The following is a 16,743-nucleotide window of genomic DNA, read 5'->3' on the forward strand; positions in this document are numbered from 1 at the left end:
CCGGCTCGGCCTTCCAACAAAGAATCGTCAGTATAACAAACTACGTATTCTTTAAAGTGTTTCTGCCTCCAGCTAAACAGCCATTCCTCGCGAAGAGGAATTCTCACATTGAAAGTTCTAAAAGGTAAACTATAGGTGAGTGTAAGGTCACTGGGAGCAAGTGTATACTCACCCCAAGTAACCATGTGGGACCACAGTCTTGTGTGGTTAGTTGCACTATCTATTGTTCCAGAGCCCAGTAACCTTAAGACGGTATGCATAAGAAAGGGCTTCTTGTTTCAGAAACACATGTAGTGGTTTTGGGTTCAAGACTGCCTCTAGAGCAGCAGCAGTAGGTGATGTCGAGAACGAACCAGTCATCGCCATCAAGACCATCCTCTGAAGATGGTTTAACTTTGATTGGATTGTCATGACTTCTCCCTTTTGCCACCAAACAAGGAACCCCTATGCCAGTATTGGTCTAACAATTTTTGTCTAGAATGTATTTGGGTTTGAGTCCCCAAGATTTGCCGAAAGCCATGCAATCTTTCTTGATCTTGAAATCGAGAGTTCTGTGCTTTGAAATGTCGTTAACGGAGCCGGTCGCGTCCTTACAGTCATCGGGGAAGGGAAGAAATGTTAGTGTAACAAACGTTAACAACAAAACAAGTTGTGTTATAACTCTGATCTCGTTAGTTGGCAAAATAACAAAAAATATTACACAAATTCTTCTAGTATATATCAAAAATGTGACAACCTGTGATAGGCTTCTATAAGCGTTATAACACATTTTGTTAGGTTCTCTCACGGCCAATATACTGCCCATAAAAGCATAAGAGTCCCATACCCGACCAGGAGAAAATAACTGGGCAATAACCCGAGCATACTATTTTTTGGTATTCATACCAAAACTTGGTATTAATTGATTATTATACCTCATTGAGGTATTAAGCAGGTATTGAAGAAACATTTTTCAATACCTGCCTAATACCTCAATGAGGTATAATACTTTATTTTAGTATTATTTATGTATTCCAGTGATTTTTTCAAATACCAAATCAATACCTTATTGAATACCTTCATAGTGTGAATTTTGTTACTGGAAGGTTGAAAAATGTTTTATTATTATTCAGGTATTATAATAACTCGTTTTATTATCAAATAGTTATTTGTAAAACATATCTGTGTTATTTTGTTTTGGTATTTTACCTCTTATGTAGAGCTCATTAATACCATATTGTGGTAAACAGTCGTTGGTATTGATACCTAAATTTAGTATTCCGCAGTTATTTTCTTCTGTTAGGGTATGGTTTTTTGTCGAAAATGAGTTCTCTGTTGGATTGAATTCTGTATTACCACTACATAACAATGCACAAATAAGATTTCAAGGTTTGTTTAGAAAATATCGAAAGAAATACCAAAACATGGTTGTCCCATCCATAAGGCTCAATGAAAATGTAAAACTTGAACAGCGTTTTTCTTGGCTTGCTGATTTTCAATATGGGACTCTTATGCTTTTATGGACAGAATAGCTTGTATTATCTAATGTATAGTATCAACGAATTTAGCGTGCAGGTCTAAAAATAGAATAGAGTAGAAAAATACAGCATACATTAAGGCGCTATTCGTTTAGAAGCAAAAGGCTCTATGTAGCAAAATCTTTTTTTTTTAATCAAATGATTGTATACATGCTGGCTGATTGTTATTATGAATATATTGACACGATGATTGTTGAGGATTCTTCGATGTGACGAATTCTAGAAGATTTAATGTTTTTCTATAACACATTCACAGCAAACAATAATGCCAGCTGATACATATATATATATATATATATATATATATATATATATATATATATATATATATATATATATATATATATATATATATATATATATATATATATATATATATATATATATATATATATATATATATATATATATATATATATATATATATATATATATATATATATATATATATATATATATATATATATATATATATATATATATATATATATATATATATATATTCAGAGATTTCTATTTGCTTATGAATTTTTTTCCGCTTGGATGGTTTTGGATGTTTAAGCCATTTTGAAATTTTGACAGCGTTATGCGGCATTCTCAAAAATAATCTTTCAACAATTTGAACAGGCCGCCAAATTAGGTTTTAAACTTCATTCAGTCATTCGTTTTCGAGCTCTCGGTCGAGACACAAGTGCTTATGTCCAGTCCGTGCTGTGTATAACGACAAAAAATAGTGCTAATCCGCGTTCAAGGTTCGGTTCGGTTCTCACTCTTTTGTTCGCGTGTGAGGATTAAACAATAGCCAGCTGTATAAGCTGAATCGGTTCGCCGTTGGACACCAGTTTAAAGATAAGTGGTCTTTATTTTTCGTAACACATTATTGCTTTCTTCCGTCTGCGCGGGCGCTGACCCCGTGCGTTAGTTTCCAATGGTTCCCTCTCCGGATGGTCAAATAGAGGTTGAATCGGATTCAACTCCTAAGTCTCCCCCCAGCCCAAATGGTCCATTTGTGGTCTTCTTTCGGCCCAAGACTAAATCGCTGAATGTTCTTCAAAGACCTGATAGAACGGTTCTCGGCCCATTCGTTTTCGAGCGCTCGATCGAGACACAAGTGTTTTGTTTCCAGTCCGTGCAGTGTATAGCGACAAAGAAAAGTGCTGATCCGCGTTCAAGGTTTTCTTGCGCATTCTGTCTCTGCGAGGTTTTGGACTTTTTTCTTCTTTTGTGCGTATGTTAACTGTTAGGCCGCATTATAAGCTATAAGCTGGATAAGCTGGACTGGTGCGTCGTAGAAAACAAATATACTGGTAAGTACAATCTACCTTTTTTGACACATGCACGGCTTTTTCCCGTCTGCACGGGTGCTGACCCCTTAAGTTGACTGTATCGATGGCCCCCTTCGCGGATGGCCAAATGAAGGTCGAGTTAACTCCTAAAGCTTTCCTCCGTTGAATTCAACGATATTGGTAAAGTAAGTAAAAAGTTTTCTTAATTTCTTCGTATTTTTCTGAATCCGCCCATGCAATAAAGGCACGAGCAATAACAAAAAAAAATTTCAGCTGTTAGTGTTTCTGCATTGTTTGATGGAAAGTTCATCCGGTATATAATAATATAACTTAACACATGAAACAATTGATATTACTGATAGATATTCTACAAGTGATTATTTATTTTTACTCTACATTTTATTCGGGTAGAAACATATTAATATGTAAAGAAACCCATCGAACTAATGATCTAGTTTAAATTAGCATTTAAAATAAGCGATACCGTGCGAGCTATAAGTGGGTTGTCTGACCAGAACAAGACCAAATTTACAAATATGAAACTTTATCAAAAGCAGATAATATACCACAACTTTTCACTAATAGCCTGCCTCCTGTAATGAACCCGATGTTATTGCGCTACATACATTACAAAGTTCGATTCATTCAACACCCAACCTAAATTACCTTCCATTTCCATCAGCTTGACCTACCCAATCCACTTCCAGAAGCTACACAGACTCACATCACACACCTTTTCCAACGTGAATTTAATGCAAAGTACTTGATCACGAAATTGAATTTTTCAAAATTGAATTCAATTTCATTACAACCAATCAAACATGGAAGTGCGTGGCAGGCTTCTGCCGTTGGGCTCTTTTTTTTCTGCCGACATCGACATCGGTCCCCTGTCTGTACTTAGGGGTCATAAAATAAACGCTCCAATTTGGTGATGAATATGGGCTGCCTGTCGTAGCAGCAAAACGTTTTTGATCCTTTTACAGAGCTTTTCGTTTACCATCCAATCAACCCAAATGTGGAGCCGGTCGTTGCGTCGAAAAATCCTTTCCTTTCAAAAGAGAAGGCCACAATCTGCTTCTTACTTAATTTTGACCGGATCCTTCTAGCTAGAAACGACAACAATTTCCTCCCCTGGTATTAAATTAACATTTATGACCTTCTTGCGGTCGGGTAGCGCAGAAGTGTTTTTTTTTCGGATAATGGTTATGGTACAGCTTCCATACCAATTTTACGAGCCCTTTCGAATGAAACATACCCCGAAGGCTTGTTTGTGGTCACGGGAAATAGGATTGTTTTAATCAATTACCTACGCCCGGTTGGATGTGTTATGTCGCTACCACCGCACCGTTCCCAGTTATGATCTTCTTTGGATGTTCTGCAACTACTCATGAACTTGTTCACTGTACAGGTGTTGAAATGGGGGTAACCGAAAAAAATTCTCCTGCCGATTCTAAACCAATTTTATCGAAGCCTTCTAATTGTTAATAACAATCCGGCGAGAGTAATCGTCCTACAAAAATGATCAAAATTAAACATAAGTAATATTACAAAGTTGTCATTACCTTGCAGCTCATGTGTTAATTATGATGGAAATCGCATCATAATTAACACATGAGCACTATGCTATATTTCACCCTAAAGAGGAAAATTGGGTTAACACCAAAATTTCTCACCAGGGTGAAATTTTTTTTGGCAAAACCAGTCTTTGCACTTGAAGGGCACAAATCCTTACTTGTTACAAGGGTGCGTTTCGGCTTCGCCTCATCAGAAACCGACACTAACTTTTTGTCGGAATAGATTAGCGCCGGCTTGACGCAAATCCCTAAAAACTAAAACACACTTTGTGTTTCAATCGAACGACTGATCAAACGTGATGTCCCGTCCGAGCAAAAGTTCTGTTTATGCCGATGAGACACAGTGAAGCCGAAATTTGTCTTGGCTTAGCAGGCCTATGCGAACGCACTATGCTATATTTCACCCTATGGAGGAAAATTGGGTAAACACTAAAATTTCTCACTTGAAACACAGAGTGTGTTTTAGTTTTTAGGGATTTTCGTCAAGCCGGCGCTAATCTATTCCGATAAAAAGTTAGTGTCGGTTTCTGATGAGACGAAGCCGAGTGTCGGTTTCTGATGAGGCGAATCCGAAACACACCCATGTAACACATGAGCTTATATTGTATTTTCTCTCTGACACATTTATGACCATGTCTCAGCCGCCGACTCAATTATACGTGCCACAATACCAATGGCAAGGATTTAAAACAGCATCGTCTCATCAAAATCCGACACAAAATTATAGCCGGACTCAGCTAGTACCAGATTGACGCTAGCACCAGAAAAGGAACCAAATTTGTGTTCCTAGGCAAACACATAGTCAAGCGTGATGTCCCGCAAGAAAATGAACCTTGATTGAGCTGATGAGAACTAGAGAAATCGAAACTTGGTTCTGCATAGCAACCCAATGCATAATCAGAACTCATTGTTTTCAGGACAACGCGCTTGACTTGGCAACTAGCACCAACTAAGCGTCTAGTTAAACATTGTATCTAAATTAGTACCCAAATTAGCACAGCTGCAGAATGTTACTTCGATGATGTATACCCGGCCGCCTTTTTGTACGCAGGGCATTTGAAGCCGCCCGTCGTATTTTCATTTCCATCTGAAACGACGACAGAGAAGGATATACCAGAGCCAGTCCGTGGCTCCTTTGACGATCTTCCCTAGTAACAATTGAGGTTTTATGGTGGTTTTATAGCCACTCATAAAACTTAGATTTCACTTGTAGCGTTCTATAAAACTTCAATTGTTACTTGGGTTGTTTCTTACCAGTTGCGTTGATCCTCCATTTGCACCTCCTATTGCCGGCGTTGATTGCTATCTTCTTTAAGGAGTTTTCTCTTATTGAAACACTACGGAGTTAGTATCACTTTGAAACTTAATTTATTCAAAAAATATTTACAAACGTTATCTTAAAGCTACATGTTGCCCGCGCGATTCATATATCGCTACGGGAAAATTTGTCCCTTTTAGTCCTTAAGTTTTTCCCTATTCTCCTGATAAATACACAGAGTGATCCCTTTTTCTGTGTTCTTTTCATTTCATTTTCGGGATTTTAAGATCAACATCAACCTTCCCTACGCGATGCATCGATGCATTTCTTATACAAGGATGGCAATGAATAACAATCTCGTTTGCGCGGCAACGCCATCCTTCGGTTTGTAGATGCATGCACCTTAATTGCTTCGTGCTGCCGGTTTCCGCCAGTTTGTTGGCAACGAGCACTGGTAGTCGAATCGCCGCCGTTTGAGTGCCTCCATACGATTTTCAAATCCAGATAGGCGGCGGTACGTTCAAGTTGCACTGCTAGATCAGTGCACCCTTCACTTCTTCTACGGTTGTTATCTTGTCACGACCCATACATTCGACTACGATTTCCTGCGACAGAGCTCTCTCGTTAGCTTCGCTGTCCAAGAATTTAGCAACGAACCTGCGGTAGGTCGAACTATTAACGGAAGGATCCTTTTGAAGTAGAATACTTCTAACGTTTCAATATAGGGGCCCCGTTTCAAAATTTTCTGTCAGAATTTTATCCGATTTTTTAAACGTTAATCTGCTTTTGTACTGAATGAAAAAAATAAGATTATTACGCTATCTGATTGGAAATATGTACAACAATTTTGTATCCAATTCGGTAGCATGTACAATTACTGAAAATAGCGGAAATAATGGATATTATGAAAGTAGTAATTATCTGATCCATGATTGGTTGGTACAATTTGCTAAAAAAGCAAGCGTTGCTGGGACTGCCTCTCTTTCATCGAATGAACTGCGACGCGTATAAAAAGAGAACACAACAGTTCGTTAGTTTGTGTTCTGACGTTGTAATAGTAGCAGCTGCTGCGTTTCATGTCAGCTCACATTCTTCGATGGTAGGTAATAGATACCATGACTACCACCAGGCGCTGATGATTCTAATCATGAAATGACGTGACAATTTTTGTATTTCAATATCACACTATTGTAAAACAAGCATAAATGAACAGATCTCGAAAACGTGAAAACTCCCATACATCAATCTATCCCTGGCAGAGCCGTCAATAGGGAGCAGGTTACTAATTCAAACAAACACGAAGAGTTATAAACAAATGTACCGCGTGCCGGTTTGAATCAGTTGTTTCTCTTTTGCCAGACAAATAACATCGTGCTATAGCGTCTCGTACGACAGATTTGAGCACCCAGCACACTACGCTTCTATGAATGACGTCATCATCGACTATTTAAAGAATATCATTCCTCGAGCGACTTCATTCTCCCGTCAAACGTTGGGCCGTACAGAACAACATTAGCAATCATGCATGTTGACAATGCGCTGCGATGAGTGCTGCATTTGATCACTGCTACCGCTGGGGGTTATCCGATGTAACCCTGTCAAAAAAACTCAACTCGCCTGTGCTAATTGCCCCTAGGAACAAATGCAATTTGCGAATGCGATTTAAAGGCAATTTCAATATTTAGACAAATTTTCTGGCGGCTGAAATGGACTTAGTTGTTTTTTGCGTTTTTCAAACATGGCCGTTCATGTTTGGCTTAAGCTGAAAATAGTATTTTCAAACAACTGGCGTATTCTCGCCTGTATTTGGTTTGTCTAGTGCACTTCATTTAGCCAACGAATGTGGGATATTGTGGAATTCATGTGTAAGTAAAGTGGAACAAGATCTCTGACCTCAAGTCTTAATGAAAGTCAGATTGTGGTAAGTTTTGATGTGCAATACCAATTTCATTATTGATTCTTCCTGTAGTTTGGTGGTGTTTACCTAGTGTACTGATATGTTCATGTGAGTAGATAATGAATCCGAAAATAAGTATTGTTTGTTATTTTCATATTAGGCAATTAAGGGCGATTAAATGGCGCGTTCCCTGGGCGATTTGGGGGCGATTTAAGAGCGGGTAGAGCGGCAAAAAATGACGGCAAATCGCCCAAATGTTGCAATTGAAATAGCCCCCTAATTGCCAGCAATTTGCTGGCAAATTGAAGGGCAATTAGCGCATCCAAGTTGGCAAATAGCCCCCCGTTGGCCAGCAACTTGCCCTTTTTGACTGGGAAATAGCGCGCGGCTGGAAGAGTTGGCAAACCTCAGTTGAAGCTGACGAATTGTTCCATTCTGCATGTTATTATTATTAAATTAAAAGCACTTTTAAGGGCTATAACTATAACAAACAGTAAAGAACAAATTGGAATATTTACAATCATTGACAGCGATAATCCAATTGCGCTGATTATATTCGTTATTTGTTGCTTGCGCGTATATTGACAATCTAAAATTTGCAGCAATCTGTTATTTGTTTATCCTTCCGAAACAATACAAAAATGTACAGCTACTTAAAGTACATTTACAGGTTGAAATTAGCGAAAACCTGTGATTTATTAAAAACAGTCTTTCAGAAACATAATCCAAAATTCTGCAATGTTTCAGAGGATGTGGCAACACTGCCAGCTAGCGAAAGCCGTACCAAAAAGAATCCGCAAATATTGTTTCGTTATTCTGCATGAAGGCAGTCCTTCCATCATCAGTGCGAAATTGATAAAAGCCGATTCATCAGTATTTCATGTTAGATGTTGAAGAGAAAGGTTGTTTCTTTTCATTTCAAAATATTTATCTGATGTAAGTAACGTGCGGCTGGAAGAGATGGCAACCTTTTGTACAACTGACTAATTGTTCCATTCTGCATGTTATTTTTGTTAAACCAAAAGCCCTTAGTTAGTTTAGTATTTCTCATTCCATAGCACGCGTGTTTGTGTATCCCACAAATAGTCCTTTTCAGGATTCCACCAATGGTCCTTTTCAGGACCCCACATACAAAACAGTTAATTTGAATGATTCCCTTAAAATCGTTCTTTTAAGGACCCCAAATATAGAACATTTCAGAGTTAATGTTAATTAAACCACCGAATATATAAAGATACATATGTTATACTTTCTTCGTTTACGAATTTATGATTCATGACCAGTTATTTTTCTATCGTGCTTGCAAACATTTGATTTGATAGCAGATATTTAAAGATAGGTGTAAGGTTTTGTTTGTGAGCATCATTAATTTATGTTCCCATTTCATTTTTAGCGGTAGTTATGGTCCACAGTGATTTCAGCGAAGTTTTTCGCGTGTGCGCTTATGAAAGACGCCTACCCTAAGAAGCTTCGCAATTCGGAAATAGTGGCAGGCTCTCGAAATTGCCGGATGCATCTGATTTTCGTCCACATGAAAATCTTCCTCATCAAGTTGATGATCGAGGAATTTCAGCTGGGTTTTGTCATATTCTTGCTTAAATTTAATGTTAGGTTGTTGGCTTGCAGTATTTGCAGAACATGATTCACCGTTTTGTGCAACTCTTCTAGATTTTTGACAAATATAAGTATGTCATCTATATAGACGATAACACTTTTTACGCCCTTGAGGAGTCGTGTCATCTCTCACTGAAAAATTTCCGGCGCTCTTTTCACCCCGAACATTAACCTGGTGAAGCGGTAAATTCCGCTTTCGGTAAGGAAGGTTGTTAGGTCTCGAGACTCGTTGCTAAGTTCGAGATGATAGAAGGCGTTACTCAAGTCGAGTTTCGTGAAGTATTTGGACCCGTGAAGCTTTACTTTCATTTCTTCCAACAGAGGCAAGCGAAAGTATTCACGGTTGATCGCCCTATTTGGAGCCCTCATGTTCACAACCAAGCGGATATCATCTTTGCCTTTGGCAACAGTTGCCATTATTTATTTTGGGAAATCCGCAAATATGATATCCCTGGCTGACGTAAAAATCCGCAAAAATTCGCAAGCAATAAAAGCGCCATTTTTTTCACCATTAAGGGCTTTTTGAGCTTTTTTACAGTCTATTATCATTATGTATGAATAACTTTTATTTTTCAATTTTCAAATGTTTGACTGAAAACTCTTTCCACAATCGCCGCTGAATGTGGGAGAAAATCCACTTTCTCAATTAACTAAAGAGGATGCGGAAATTCGACCGGACGCATATTTAGTTCTGCGCACCTTATTCCAGAAATTTTCAAAAAGTAACATTTCAAAAAAAACAAGAATTGGAAATATAAAAATTGCAAATTAAATGATCGAAAAATTACAATTAAAACCTAATAAATTCCAAAAATAAAAAAATAAAACAATTGAAATTAAAAAATAAATGACCAAAAAGCACAAAAATTTTAGGATGCGTCAATCAAATTCAAAGGGCGGGCATAGCGTTGATGACAAATCGTTTGCCTCGTTCGCAGCTCACTTGGGTTCAATTATCAATCTCGCACATAGAGTTAGAGAGTTTACTAAAGAGATTTTTCTATCCTGAAAATAGCAAATAGCATGGCAAATACGACCGCACTCATCATGGGTGGCTGATACAGTGAAATATTTTTATACAATAGTGTAATTCACTGCACACCTGGTCATGTCCTTACGATTGCCAAAGGGAAGGGAATGTTAGTTGAATACTTACTTAAGAAGATACAGGGAACCCACGCAATCGCCATAGGTAATACGGATGTTAGATTTTGTTAGTAGGAAAGGAAAATGGGTTGGGGATTTGGTGTGATTCAAATGATATTCAATAAAATATGTAAATAATAAAATCAAGTATAAATTGGATTGATCTCACCAAATTTGCTCAGTACTGCATACGTTTCAAGCAGTACCGTTCCGCCCCGCTCCGAATATCATGCGCGAAAAACAAACTGCACAATTGCGTAAATCCGTCGGGTTACCGTGAACAAAAATTGATGGGCGTTATTACGGCTTAATTTTCCTCATTTTTACTCTTGCCAGTGATATAATCTTCTTTATCTCACTTCAGTCCTTACAGAATGTGTTGTTTGAAGGAATTTTCTGCGCAGCATTAATATGTTTGTATTGTAACTCGCAGATCGTTTTAAAACTTCACTCGCAGTTTAATCGACTGTCATTCACCACGAAATCGGATGAAGTATTCACCAGTGCGGGTGCATTTTATCTATATATGTTTGGATCGAATACTTCGAACTGGCTAGAGTGCTGCTTTTATATAGTAGGTGTGTCTGCTCCGTCGACAAAACACCATCAGCACTTCGTAATCATAGTTTGAATCAGCACTTCGTAATCACAATTTTTTTAATTCCACGAAAAAGGTTGACAAATTCAAAACGTTTTTCTTGGGACTTTCCAATCAGGACACTTAAATTACCGAATTGACAAAATTTGGGAAACGTTTTTGAAAACTATTATCACGAAAAAAAAACAAGATGAAAATTAACATCCGATATTTTTTCGTCCGTTTTCTACCGCAGCTTACTACGATCCATTTTTTATCGATTTTTCAGAGATCCTGAAAATGGAGGCAAATGATCCTATGGCTAAAACGTCTATAAGCGAAGTAAAAACAATATAACTCAGGATCTTATAACTGTCGTTACAAGTCACGATGATTTTTATGTGCATTATTGTATTTTTTTAAACTGTTGTGTTTCTTAATGTTAATGTTAGTAGGGTTAGTATTAGTTAGTAAATAAATAAATAAATATGAATTTTAAATAGTAGGGACAAATGCACATCACAAGCAATTGTAAACATCGGGCTGTAATGGGTTGAAAAGTGAGATAACAGTTGCTCTTTGTGAGATAATACACCCCTGAATGAGGTGGTGATAGGTTACACCTGGGATGGAAATGGTTGTAATCGTGGGTGGCAGTAGCAAGGAAAGGGGACCATGAAAAACCCGCCGTTGGTCATTAGTACCGCGGTGTTCGTGTGCATCGGAAGTGAGTGAAAACAATTATAAGTAGTGAGATAATATTTAGCGGACATCTTGGAGATCCCTACCGTGCTGTTCATTCAGGACATTTTTTATACCCGAATAAAACCCTCACTGCACACGTTTCGGCCTAGGCAGAGGAATCTGCTGACGTTTAACTGCCAAGGAGTTGGCGTACAGGTGCCGCAGAGCCCTGTGAACCCTCGGGTATTGTGCCCTAAATGTAAAGGAGGGCCCATCTCGGTGAAACCAATACGGTATCGTCCGTGGCCCATCGATCGAGCCAAAGAGGGAAGACGCCGTACAGTTCCATTCCCGCCACGCCACCCATCTGCCATTACAATCGACTGGAGCCTTTGCGACCCACGCACATCGGGACGCCATAGCTGTACCACCAGCACCAACAGCGAACCCAACGAACTGCGAGCATCGCCCGGAATCATCAGCGAGCGCTCGCCATCAGCGAACACCACGAGCAGCCCAGCATCGGTACGTGCCGCAGCAGAAAGTGAACTTGAGACCCACAATAGCCCAATAAACCAGACCACACACCCACACCTAGTTTGCTCATTTTTATTTAAATAAATTTCACTTTTCCACATCCTAGAAATACAATAGTTTTGTGCACAACCTTGTTTCGCGAAGCCCCTCCGGTTACCCAGTAGCAAGCCGACCTGGAGATCACAGTATCCACGGTCTCTTGCTCTGTGAGCTTGTTCCGGAGTATCTGTCGCAGAAGAGATATTAAACTCACGAATTTAAAAATAAAAATTTCAAGTTTAATGATTTAAAAATTTAGAAATTAAATACTTTAAAAATCTAAAAACTATGAAATTAAAAAATAAGTTATTTAAAACTTCAAAAAGAAAATTATTTCAAAATTCAAAAGCTTAAAAGTTTAAAGGTAAGAAAAATTTAAAACTGAAAGATATAAAATTTTTAAAAAAAATATTAAAATCTGAGGTTTCAAAAATTTTAAAGGTTAAAAATTTTGAATCCAAAAACTTAAAAAATTGGAGATAAAAAAGAACCTAATAAACAATCAAGATATTGAAATTTTTGTAGGTTTAATTGGAAATTCTGATTTTTTTTTTCATTTTAAAAGTTTAATTGCATGAAAATTTAAAAATATAATGGCTAAAAAAATTAAAAATTCAAAAATAAATATATTTGATAATTCAAAAAACATTTAAAAATGCCTAAATTTTAAAATTTGAAGATTTGTTAATTTAAAATTTTAAAATTATATCAGAATTTGGGAATTAAAAAGTTTAGAAACAGAAAGTTTAAAGGATTAAACATTAAAAACTTTAAAATTCAAAGATATTAAAGTTCAATTTCATCTCAAAATTCAAAAATCGGAAACATAAAAATTAAAGAATCCAAGAATTTTGAATTTTAATAAATTGAAAATCAAAAAGAAAAATATTCATAAATTCAAAACAAAAAAATTAAATATTCATGCATTTAAAGCATTATACTTTCAAAATTATAGACTTTGAAATCTCTAAAGTTTTCAAACTTTAGCGTTGTTAAATTTGAATCCTTAAAAATTTTAAATAATATTTAGCGAACAGTTGAAACAACGAAAAAAGCAGGAACGAAGAAACAATCTCAGTTTATAGTATTTTTGTCGAACTTCAACACTCAATGGTTGCTGAAACTCGGAAACTAATTCGCTGAAATTCAGCAACCAAAATTTACTTTGCAGTTTCGAAATCAATTGTTTACTCGTTCCGGAAATTGCCTAGCTAGGTTAAGTGAGTAGGGGAACATGGGGAGACTTGACCAAGCGCAGAATTCTATTATTGGCTATGATGAATTCTATTAGGTTCTTAAAAAAATTCAAAAATATTTCTATGCTTGGCAATTTTAAAAGATAATTTTATAAGTTTGGAATGAAAGGTAATTTTAAAGGTTGGAATGAAAAATTTCCTATTATAGAAAATATTCCGAAATTAATGAATTTAAGTTAAATGATGTAATTTTTTATCAAACTTTGTATGGACATATCTACTCGACTAATAATTACTTTCAAAGTACTATATCACATCTTATTCCCTATGAAATAGCGAAACTGTTTTACATTAATTGGAACATTGGAATTATTATTACTAAAATTTGCACGATATTGAACGTAAGAACCAATGTTGGGGAGACTTGACCAAGATTTTATGGGGACACTTGACCAAGTAGCAATAAGCTTAAGAAAGATACCAAATTTCTGATATTTACTACGCTGTGGTACCCACTGTTAATGTTAATCACGTCACACAAAAATCCCACCTAAAATATCAATCTATATCTTGTAGTATTAGTATTTAAAGTGAGCAGTAATATGGATAATTTCGTAACGTGTGAACATGCAATGTAACCAGTACAGATAATCCTTAAAAGAAAATACATTTAAAAATCGAAATTTGTGAAACGCAACCCTTTTCTATTTTTACTGCTTCCTAAGGATCTGGACAATATGGAAAAAAGGATTACAGTATGTTTTATATCTTTATTTTTTGTACTGAAAAAATAATTTAAAAATTCTGCAAAAAAAATCATGAACACGCACAATACCTTTGTACATCATATCTCAATGAGTTTTGAAGGATTGAAAACTTTTTTAGAGAGTTATGCAGGTTTAGCTGAAACCCTGGTCAAATCTCCCCATGTTCCCCTATATGTGAAAGTCGGTTACATCCCTGTACGCCAATTATTGCATAATTTAATTTATTAAAATAATATAATGTACGTATTGTGACTAAACATACAATTTAAAATTCAAAAATTAAGGCCAACCATTTGATTCATTCATGAAAAATCCACGAAAAATCCGCAAATTCATAAAATCCCCAGAAAAATCTGCCACTCTATTTCAAATTGCGGAAAATCCGCAGGATTGTGAAAAAATCCGCAACTATGGCAACTCTGTAGGGGATGGTTGAGCCCATGAATGGTATATTATCCCCACAGACATCTAAAAAATTTCGTACAGAACGCTTGTACGGTTCCGGAAATATAGAGTGAACCGTCTGTTTACATATAAAAGTCCCATATAAGCCGGAACTATTTCTTTTTTCAATGGGAGTTCAAAAATCCAACATACCAGCTTACTACCACAGTCGATCCTCAACAGCCGAAGCGGCTGGTTCGTTTAATCGGTGCCCTCTGTGTTGTGAACAAACAATGGTGATTGTTTCACTTACAATAAGATGGAAGTGTGTGCCCTTTGTAAATAAGCATCAAATGAACTTACAATGAACACAATCTCATATTCGTACACCTCTACACTGAGAAACAAAAATATGCATAGTTAGCATACTTTCTATTCCCGTTTCTTTTCTTCTGCTGTGATTTTTATGCATTTTCATGCAGAAACTTCTAGTAAGCATTCAATGAGTGGATAGACCGAATATGTCCAATGCATAAAATTTACAGCAGAAGAAACGAGAAGCAGATAGAAAAGTATGCTATTGATGCATAAATAAAATTCTGCGTGTAGTGTATATGTTTGGTATTGCTTGTGGCACAAAAGGTGAATTCTAACAGCACTGCGCACTTACTATTCTTCCATTAAATTCTTCTTCTGGTTAGTTCAACTGGTCTGTCTATGAAAATACCATCTCTATCACTTGAAATATATGTGTTTTGACATCTCGCAGTTTTCAGTAGCAGTTTGATCACTCGCACTTTGGAAGTGCGGAGTCCAGGTTGGTGGGAAGTGCGCAATATCGTTTCATAAATGTTTGCGCTATTTAATATTGGTATTGTTTTGTAAATGTGGTAGTAGAATCATCATCTGTCATTTTCTTATCATATAATGAGAAAGATCTTAGAAACTACTATTAAGAAGAATGGGATAAAATTTAAGTTGAATACACACAAAAACTAATGGTCAGCATTCCAATACGATTGAAAACTGTAATTACAAATAAAAACTACCACAATGAATACTTATAATAGAAATTTCAATTGATTTTTGAAAAAATATGTGTACTGTATGAATATGAGATTGCGTGTATATTTGATTATCTTTAGAATTATGATTATTTTTGAAAAAATGAGCATTTGTAGTATAAAGATAATTATTGTACCTTCCCTATGCTGTCTTGTAAACTATTTCTACACAAATAAAATGTCTCATAAACTATTTTTTTATTTGTAAAATTCACATAAGCATTCCGCATAGCGGTGTACGAAAATGAGATTGTGTCACTGTATCTTTCGAAAACGTCCTTCAGATGGTAAATCGGACAAAACTTTATCCAAAAAGTGCCATAGTTCCTTTTGTTATTTTCATAAGACAACGAGAATCTCCTGTAAATGTCATGCAGATTTCAGCTACCCTTCATAGCTTAAGATCACTCTGAGCAATCGTAAAGAAGTGAATGACCTGATTAAAAGAAGTGATTTACGTTCTATGTTCCATGTAAGTTATGCAACCGATCTAATTGAATCTGATGGTGTCATCGACCCATACATCAATATAGCCGAAGTTATACGTTTCGGCGGCGTGTTCAAAAACCCAAAGATAAGCCCTGTTGCCGTATTGGCTGCCTGTCGCCTTGCTCAATATTTTAACGAGTAGAAGAAGATTTTCTACGAGTTCATAAAGTCTTACTACCCGTACGCATCTTCTACCATAAACCTATGGTACGCACACGATGCAAACGATTTGGCCATACAGCAAAGCATTGTAATAACAAAGACCATCCAACAATAAATTCCAAAATTGATCAGAATATCTGTTGTTGGTGTGCAAAATCACACACAAACGATAAAGACTGCCCAGTACACCAGAAAAAACCAAACAACTAAAAGCTAAACTGAAACAAAGATATAAAAAATATTTTGCATCTATTCAAGAACCTTCTGTTGTTGAACCGGAACCAAACTCAAAAGATTTGAACATCAATCAACACAAAATCGAACCACGCCTCAAAAGGAGTCTACATCGAAAATCATCGCCAAATAATAGGAACAAGGTGAAATATCATCAAGTCAGCTCAATACAGCAGCCTCCGCAGGACCAATCTAGCGATGAAAGGCATTTACCTTCCTTAATTACACTCAATGAAGCAATAACCAAAATATGCGATGCACTAAACGTTTATCCAAATTTGAAGATAATCATTGTAACTGAACTGAACAATCAATAAC

This window comes from Topomyia yanbarensis, chromosome 2 (genome assembly GCF_030247195.1).
Source record: "Topomyia yanbarensis strain Yona2022 chromosome 2, ASM3024719v1, whole genome shotgun sequence".
NCBI lineage: Eukaryota > Metazoa > Arthropoda > Insecta > Diptera > Culicidae > Topomyia > Topomyia yanbarensis.